Source organism: Mus caroli, chromosome 15 (assembly GCF_900094665.2).
Source record: "Mus caroli chromosome 15, CAROLI_EIJ_v1.1, whole genome shotgun sequence".
NCBI classification, from domain to species: domain Eukaryota; kingdom Metazoa; phylum Chordata; class Mammalia; order Rodentia; family Muridae; genus Mus; species Mus caroli.
In genome coordinates this window covers 77,221,753-77,230,352 of record NC_034584.1, presented here as the reverse complement: position 1 = coordinate 77,230,352, position 8,600 = coordinate 77,221,753, and the positions used below count along the sequence as shown (strand labels likewise).

General features: G+C 48.6%; 1 protein-coding gene across 7 annotated transcripts in view; it reads left to right on the top strand.

Moving 5' to 3' along the window:
* Positions 1-8,600, top strand: part of A4galt (alpha 1,4-galactosyltransferase (P blood group)) — a 27,197-nt gene that overhangs the window by 13,888 nt on the left and 4,709 nt on the right. For 4 of the 7 annotated variants that reach the window (XM_021183442.2, XM_021183444.2, XM_029469838.1 and 1 more), the window contains exon 2: positions 6,164-6,298. The exons of the other annotated variants lie outside the window; for them this stretch is intronic. The gene's annotated coding sequence lies outside the window, so the exon portion shown is untranslated. The remainder of the gene's footprint in view (positions 1-6,163; positions 6,299-8,600) is intronic. 7 annotated transcript variants of the gene reach the window in all.

Sequence of the window (8,600 nt, the reverse complement as noted above, 5' to 3'; positions counted from 1 at the left end):
AAAAAAAACAAAAAAAGAGAGCCCAGTGACCCTTCATCTTGGTTATCTTTGCACTTTATAAACACACTGAACCCTCAACTGTTTGGTTCTTAGCTTTTACCCTTGCAGGAGGAGATGGTGCAGCCAATGTAAGGAGTCCAATTCCTGCTTGCTTTCTGGCTCTCTGGCCAGGTGTTGGGGATGGGGAGGAGGGGCCAGGGGTGTGGGTTGGTTGGTTTTGTTTTCAGCTTTGCCAGGGTTTGAATCTTGGGCTTCATGCATTCTAGGCAAGTGCTCTAATCAATAAAGCCATGTCCATCCTGGCTGACCTGGAACTCACAGAGATCCACATGCCTCCGGAGTTTCTGGGACGCTAGGCTTTGATATTTGATAACTGATAAATGTTAACTACGGGTGTAACTTCCCTAGGCTAGAGGTTAGCCTGGAGTTAGCATGAGCTTTGATACTTAACCACAGACATAGAGACACAGAGAGCCAGGGGCAAGGCAAGTAGCTTTTTCCATAGGTTCTCGAGGAGCCCTAACTGTAAGCTTTTATCTATCCACCAGCAGTCCTTCCAAATTTAGCCTGAGCTGAGGGATTGGGACCTAACAACTGGGTTGGAGTGTTTTCATGTTTCTTTTCTTCTTTCTTAATTTATTTTACATTTACCTATTTATTGTGGGGCTTGGGCATGCTGTGGAGGTCAGAGGATAATGTTCGGGAACCTTTCCTTCTGCCATGTGGGTTTTAGGGCCTGAGTTCAAATTTGGCAGGTTTGAGCTTAGCATCTGTGATGGTTTGTATATCCTTGGACCAGGGAGTGGCACCATTTGGAGGTATGGCCTTGTTGGAATAGGTGTGACCTGGTTGGAATAGGTGTGTCACTGTGGGTGTGGGCATAAGACTCTCCCCCCAGTTGTCTGGAAGCCTTTAGATGAAGACATAGAACTCTCAGCTCTGCCTGTGCCATGCCTGCCTGGATACTGCCGTGCTCCCACCTTGATGATAATGGACTGAACCTCTGAACCTGTAAGTCAGCCCCAAGTAAATGTTATTTTTTTTATAAGATTTGCCTTGGTCATGGTGTCTGTTCACAGCAGTAAAACCCTAACTAAGACAGAAGTTGGTACCAGAAGTGGGGTATTGCTGTGATAGGCCTGACCATGCTTTTATTTGAAAGAATGGATGTTGGGACTTTGGATTTGGAAAGCAGTGGAATGCNTTAAATGGGGCTTAATGGGTCATCCTAGTAGGAATATGGAAGACTTTGTTGCTGGGAGTAATTTGAACTGTGTTGACCTGGCCCATGAGATTTCAAAGGAGAAGAATTTCAGTATGTGGCATAAAGATTGTTTTTGTGGTATTTTGGTGAAGAATGTGGCTACTTTTTGCCCTTGCCTGAAAAGTCTGCCTGAGGCTAAGGTGAAGAGACCCAGATAAATTGCACTGACAAAAGAAGTTTCAGAAAAGCCCAGCAGAGACTTTGTTCTCTGGTTAAGTCTTATGAAGAGAAGTTTGAACAAACATAGCAAGCTTAGAAAGGAAAAATATAAAAATATATGGTTTGAGTATTAAAGGGGTACCAGGAAGTGAAATGGAGCAAAATCCTGTGTTCTAGGAGATAACACATTAAGGGAGTGGGACCTTGGGGCAAGATCCTACCCAGCTAAATTTAGATCCAGGCACGGTGGTACACACCTTTAATCCCTGGAGACAGGCATGCTCTTCTCTGCGTTCAAGGTCAATCTACAGAGCAAGAACCAGGATAGCTAATCTTAGGTAGTGAAGGATTTGGAAAACATAAAGCCAGTGATAATGTAATAGTACAAGGGGGTCATGTTCTAGTTCCTGTAAGCAGCAAAACTCGGCAGCTTCAGCCATATGGCTCTGGCTCTAGAGTTAAGAATGAAAGGAACTAAGACACCTAGTCTACTCAGGCCACACCTGCTCCCATCTCCCTCTTAGAAGTGAAGTTTGGGACAAGCAACGACTGGGGTTTTCTGAGATCCTCGCCCCTGGGTCCCTGTGCACCCGTCGTCTTTCCCGCTTCGGTGTTGTGGATGGCGATCTCTGTGCTTTCAGACATGCTTACATGGATGTGAGAGTTTGGGTTTTCTCTGTATCCTCAACTCTGAAGCTATAATGTGGTTTTCTTTTTGTTTGTTTGTTTTTGTTGTTGTTGTTGTTGTTGTTTTTGTTTTTTTTTTTTGTTTGTTTTGGTTTTTCGAGACAGGGTTTCTCTTTATAGCTCTGGCTGTCCTGGAGCTCACTTTGTAGACCAGGCTGGCCTCGAACTCAGAAATCCGCCTNCTCACTTTGTAGACCAGGCTGGCCTCGAACTCAGAAATCCGCCTGCCTCTGCCTCCCAAGTGCTGGGATTAAAGGCGTGCGCCACCACACCCCGCTGTGTTTATTTTTTAGTGCTGTGTTTGATTCCATAGGAGAGGGGTCACAACGAAGCTATCCTTTCATTCCCGTTGGGACGGAGCCTCCTCTCCTCTCCACTGCTTTTGGATAGCGGAGAATAGCAAGAATTTTGAGGAAAGAAGAGCGGGGAGTGGGGGGGTGGGATGAGGGAAAACCTTGCCATTATATACAGTGTGGGGCGCCGTGTGTGGGGAAATAAAGGGGGTGGGAGAGGTGACCTACATCCTGCCAGAGCTCCAAGGCTCTGGGCAGGCAGAAGGGGGACTGCTGTGTGCTCTCCACACTGCTCATGTGGGTGTCTGGCTATGGGAAGCCATGGAACCCCAGTCTGTGGAGGGTGGAGAGGGAACAGTCTGGGGTCTCGGGGCCTCAGGGAGGCCAGAGATAACATGTTCTCAGTTTAGGACATCCCAGACATCGCTGTATGTCTTGGAAGAACTGAGAACAAAGTGAGGGCTCTGGGGGTGGCTCTGTCCAGTCCCGCGGCTGAAAGGAGAAGGGGACAGGGTGAGAAGATGGTTCCCACTCGGGGGTCTTTGGTCCAGCCTGGTGGCTGGAAATGCTGAGAGGCCTTCCTGTGGGAGATTAGACCCGGCTCTTTAGGAAAAGGCCTATTCTATCGTTCTAGCACAGAGAGGTGGTCTGTGGTTTTAGAGCTTTATTGTAGGAGAGAGAGAGAAGGTAGAGAAGTAGAGGCCGGCCATGGCCAGGTAGAGAGAGGGGAAAAGGGAGGGAGAGAGGGAGCAAGAAGGCTAGAGAAGCAAAAGAGGGAGGAGGGGGCCAAGCAGCCTCTTTTATAGTGGGCTGGGCTACCTTGCTGTTGCTGAGTAACTGTGGGGAGGAGCACACCTGGCTATTGTCAGGTTAACTGTAGGGGGTGGAGTCTAGCCAGAATGCCTGGAGCTTGGGACATTGTCTACATGAATGATATTCACAGGATTATGGAGTTGAGGACTCAAGAGATGTCAGGTGCCTGTGTCTGGGAACGTGGCTCGCTGTTCAGTCTCTTGTAGAGTTTTCTAATGGGTCTCTGGGGTAAGCCTTGCTTGACCAGAACACAGACTGCCTTTTGTGGTCCCACAATACAGGATAAGTGATGCCTGGGCAGATGGAGCCTATCATCATACAGGAGGATTGGGGAAGGTTAGGAGGGCCAGGATGCTAGCTTTGAGATGTTTAACAAGTACCTATAAATAAGGGTTGGAGGAGTCTGGTGGCCAGTTTAGGCTTTAATATGTTGATAGACAGCACAGGTATATGTCAATAGAGAGCTGTCTTAGTTTGGGTTTCTATGGCTATGAAGAGACACCAGGACCACAGCAACTCTTATAAAGGAAAACATTTCATTGGAGCTGGCTTACAGTTTCTGATGTTGAGCCGGGCGTGGTGGCACACGCCTTTAATCCCAGCACTTGGGATGCAGAGGCAGGCGAATTTCTGGGTTTGAAGCCAGCCTGGTCTACAAAGTGAGTTACAGGACAGCCAGAGAAACCCTGCCTTGAAAAACCAAAAAAAAAAAAAAAAAGTTTTTGATGTTGGGCCGGAGTGATGGCTTAGTGGTTGGGAGCACTGACTGCTTTTCTGGAAGACCCGGGTTCAATACTCAGCACGCACATATCATCTCACGGCTGTTGTAACTCCAAGATCTGACCCCCTCATACAGACTTACATGTGGGCAAAACACCAATGCACATTAAAAAAGAGTAACTTTCAGGGGTTTAGTCCATTATCATCATTGTCAAGAAGCATGGGGCACACAGGCAGACGTGGTGCTGGAGAAGGACCTGAGAGATCTACATCTTGACTATAACCCATAGTGGGCATGCCTCCACAGTGACACACTTCCTCCATAAGACCACACCCACTCCAACAAGACCACACCCCCTAATAGTGCCACGCTCTTGGCCAAACATTCAAATACATAAGTCTATGGGGAGGGGGTGGGTTATACCTGTTCAAACCACCACGAGGAGCCATATGTCCCTTCTGCCAGCAAGGGAAAAAGATGCCTTTTGCTGAAGAGATTCCCAAGGCATGCTGGCTTTTATCTAACTGCCGGAAATCCTTCTGTCTTCCAGCTTGAGCTGAGTCTAAATTCAATTTTGGATCAAGTCAATGTCAGTGGACATGACATATTGTTTGTTTTTTTTAGTCGGGGTCTTCTATCTCAGCTTTGCAAGCAAAGATGACCTTGAAGGTCTCATCTTCCTGCCTCTGCCTCCCAACTGCTAGAATCATAGGCGTGTGCCACCATGCCTGTCTTGTGTGGTGCTGAGAATGGACGGAATCCTGAACTGTATGCGTGCTAGGCCAGCACTCTACCAAGGGAACTGCTTTTACAGCCCAGCCCCTGGGTGGGACTTCTATCCATTCTTCAGGCATGTAGTATCCCTGGAAGCAAAGTGGAATGGGAACCCTCTTTCCTTTGCCCTGGGTGAGCCCCTGCCCTGGGCCTCCTACAGCTCCCTGGAGCCTGGGGGCCAATGAGATAGACTCTAATGTACAGGCGAGGAACCTGAGGCTCAGGGAGGTGACTGGTCTTGTGGCATGTGTCCTGTACACAGCCCTCCTGGGAAGGGATATTGAAGTGGACTGGGGGACTCCGGGATACCTTAGTCTTTGTCTAAGCAGGGGAGAAGGCAATGGGAAAAGGACCTGACTGGACTGAATTGGAGGCAACTGAAACCATAGAGTTGGAACTGTATTCTGACCATTCACTCTTGAGAACTGGGAGGAGAATATTAAAAAAGAGGGGCTAGTCCTGATCAGTGGCATACTGCTCAACTTGAAATTCCCTAACCTTAGAGACTGCCCCAGTAGCTCTCCTTTCTCAGCCCTCCCACCTGTCACTATAGTCTGTGAGACCTGTCTATCTATCTGTCTGTCTTTCTTTTTTAAAGAATTATTTCGGGGCTGGTGAGATGGCTCAGCAGGTAAGAGCACCCGACTGCTCTTCCGAAGGTCCTGAGTTCAAATCCCAGCAACCACATGGTGGCTTACAACCATCCGTAACGAGATCTGACTCCCTCTTCTGGTGTGTCTGAAGACAGCTACAGTGTACTTACATATAAATAAATAAATCTTTATTTATTTTATGTATGGGTATGGGAGTGCACTGTCACTGTCTTCAGACACACCTGAAGAGGGCATCAGATTTCGTTTTGAGCCACCATGTGGTTGCTGGGAATTAAACTCAGGACCTCTGGAAGAGCAGTCAGTGCTCTTAATCGCTGAGCCATCTCTCCAGCCCGAAACCTGTCTTTCTGGCAGGGCTCTAGACACATACCATGTTCCCCAAGCAGGTAAGGCTCAGAGCCTCCACCCAAACTGGGGCTTTGTCTTGTCCTTCCTGGGTCCCATGTCATATGCCAGCAAGACTCACCCCATCCAAGCCCGAGTTCCTCTGGTGGCCTGAAAACCCCAGCAGTCTTGCCCATGGCTCACTAATGAGGCTACCACCACCACCAGTCCCTCTTTGCAAGGATCTCCTGGGACTCCCACTGTACGGCCCCTGCTCAGCTACACAGGCTCCATATCCCTGGTTCTCCTAGGTGTGTCCCACGAAACCCTGTTTAGTTGTTGAATAGAGTCTTCTGCGTTTTTCTTGTACCTTATGAGAGGACCCCTGGTTGGGGCTGCATATCCTGTCTGCAGAGGCCTGGGGAGGGAATAGGTAGGGTACCACACATAGGAAGCCTGGGTGGGGACCTTGCCTGAGTGACCATCTCTCTTCTTGTGCCTGTATTCCCATCAGATCGCCTGACTCTCCGTTGGCTCATTCTGTTGGCACTCAGCCCAGAGGCAAGATCTATGGGGTTCAGTGTGGGCTGCATCTGACCATCCCCATGACACCATCTTGGCTCCTGGTCAGCCAGGGAAACAGATGGAGGTACATCCATTAAGAGTGTTGCACTTGAGTTGGAAAACAGTGCTGGACCCGGTGCCAAGCTCTGTCTCTGCCAGCCTGTATTTCTGCCCAGTTTCACTGCCTACAGTGAATCATAGAGAGATCTGATAACAGGGAGCCGGGGTAAGGCTTAGAGCAGCAGTGTGACCAGTTAATACACTACCTGAAAATAGCTCCCTGCCCTAGGGAAGGAAGCCTAGGGGTACCGGGGAGGTAACAGGGACATCCCAGGCTCTTCTGACAAGGGCTAGGACTTGGGGTGCAGCTGCAAGGCCCACCCAGTGGGGGATGGGACCATGCTTTGAGTCTAAAGTCACATGGGTATTGAGCTGTGGCCAACTTGGCTGGGTATATAACTTCTATTCTTGGATCTTCAGCTGGGGGCCAATGATACCAAACATGGTCTGAGTCTAGCACCTTCTAGCTGTGGTCAGGCACACCTTACCCCACCTCAGGCCTGGTGGTCGGTCTCCACCCTATGCCATGGTCTTAAATACTCAAGGGCTATACTCTGCTGATGGCTGTCCATACATCCATCTACCTGTAGTCCTACTGGGTTCCCAGTACCCAGGGAACAGAGGAGGCAGATCTCTGAGCTCCAGGACAGCCAGGGCTGTCTTTCTCAAAAAAAATAAATAAATCAAAATGCTTATGACCAAAATAGCCTCATTCCCCAAAGGAGGAGGACAGAGCTGGTGACTTCCCAGGGTCTGTCTCGCTATGGGCTCAGCCACACACTGGTTGGGCTCCCAAGGAGCTCACTGACCTTGGTTCCAGCCTCACTCACTCCCTGATGCTCTTGTTCATTTAGCACCCCCCCACCCTGCTCAGCCACTGATCTGCTGGCTCCCAGACTTCCTCACGTCTTGCTTCCTTCACTGCCTCTCCTACCTGTCCAATAGGTTGACAACACCTATAGAGCTGGATAGGATTCCAGATGCTAAACAAGTACAACAAAATATAAATTACTGAATGAGCTGCTCATCCCAGCAGGAAGGGAAGTTGGGAGCCGGATCCTGAGTTCGAGGCTAGCCTGAGCCACTGCCTCAGAGACGACGAGAAACACAAGGCTGAGATGTTAGCTGAGTTGGTAGAACGTTTGCCTTGCTCACGTGAAGCATTGTGGAAGGAGGATCAGAAGTTCAAGGTCATCTTTGGGCTATATAGTAAATTGGAAACTAGGACACTAGTCTGTTCTCCATGAGTTGCTCAATAAAACAACATATCTACCTTTGTTAGGTGTCTTAGGGTTTTATTGTGACCATGATGACTTTTTTTTTTTTTTTTTAATGAATTAGTGCTCTGTCTGCACATACACCTGCGTGCCAAAAGAGGGCATCAGACCCCATTATCGATGGTTGAGCCGCCATGTGGTTGCTGGGAATTGAATTCTGAACCTTTGGGAGAGCAGAAGGCTTAACCACTGAGTCATGTCTCCAGCCTGAACATGGTATACTCTTACAAGGAAAGCATTTAACTGGGGTTGGCTTAGAGTTTCAGAGGTTTAGTCCCTTATAGTCATGGTGGGAAGCACGGTGGCACACAGACAGATAGGATGCTGAAGAAGGAGCTGAGAGTTCTACATCTTGATAGGCAGGCAGGCAGGGAGAGAAAGACACTGGGTGTGGCCTGAGCAGCTGACCTCTACCCCACCCCCAAGTGACACAATCCAACAAGTCCACACCTCCTAATATTGTCACTCCCTATGGGCCTAAGGGAGCCATTTTCATTCAAATTACCATATTGGGCTATTTCTAAATAATTTACCTGTACAGTAAGCACAGTGTTTTGGGATAAGTGCTAGGGAGAGTAAACCAAAGAGGAAGGCAGGGAGCTCTAGAGTGAGGTATTCGAGGCTTGAGGGCGAGTTAGGAGTAGAGAGTGAGCCATCCAAGCAGAGAGGGTGGCAGGTCCTGAGGCAGCATATTGAATTCTGAGACACTCGAAAGACAGATGGCTTAGATAGATAAGGAGCCAGGGAGAGGGTGGTGTGACAGAAGGCACAGGTATAAGGCATATACAGGGCCAGGGGGACCAGAGTATCTTAAGGTCTGTTCAAGGCCATTTGAACTTACTATAATAGCCTAGGCTAATCTTGATCCTCTTGTCTCATCTTTGTAGTGATGAAAACATAGTTTGGTTGGCTTGGTTTGATTTTTCTTTTTTTTTTTTTTTTTTTGGTTTTACGAGACAGGGTTTCTCTGTATAGCCCTGGCTGTCCTGGAGCTCACTTTGTAGACCAGGCTGGCCTCGAACTCAGAAATCCACCTGCCTCTGCCTCCCG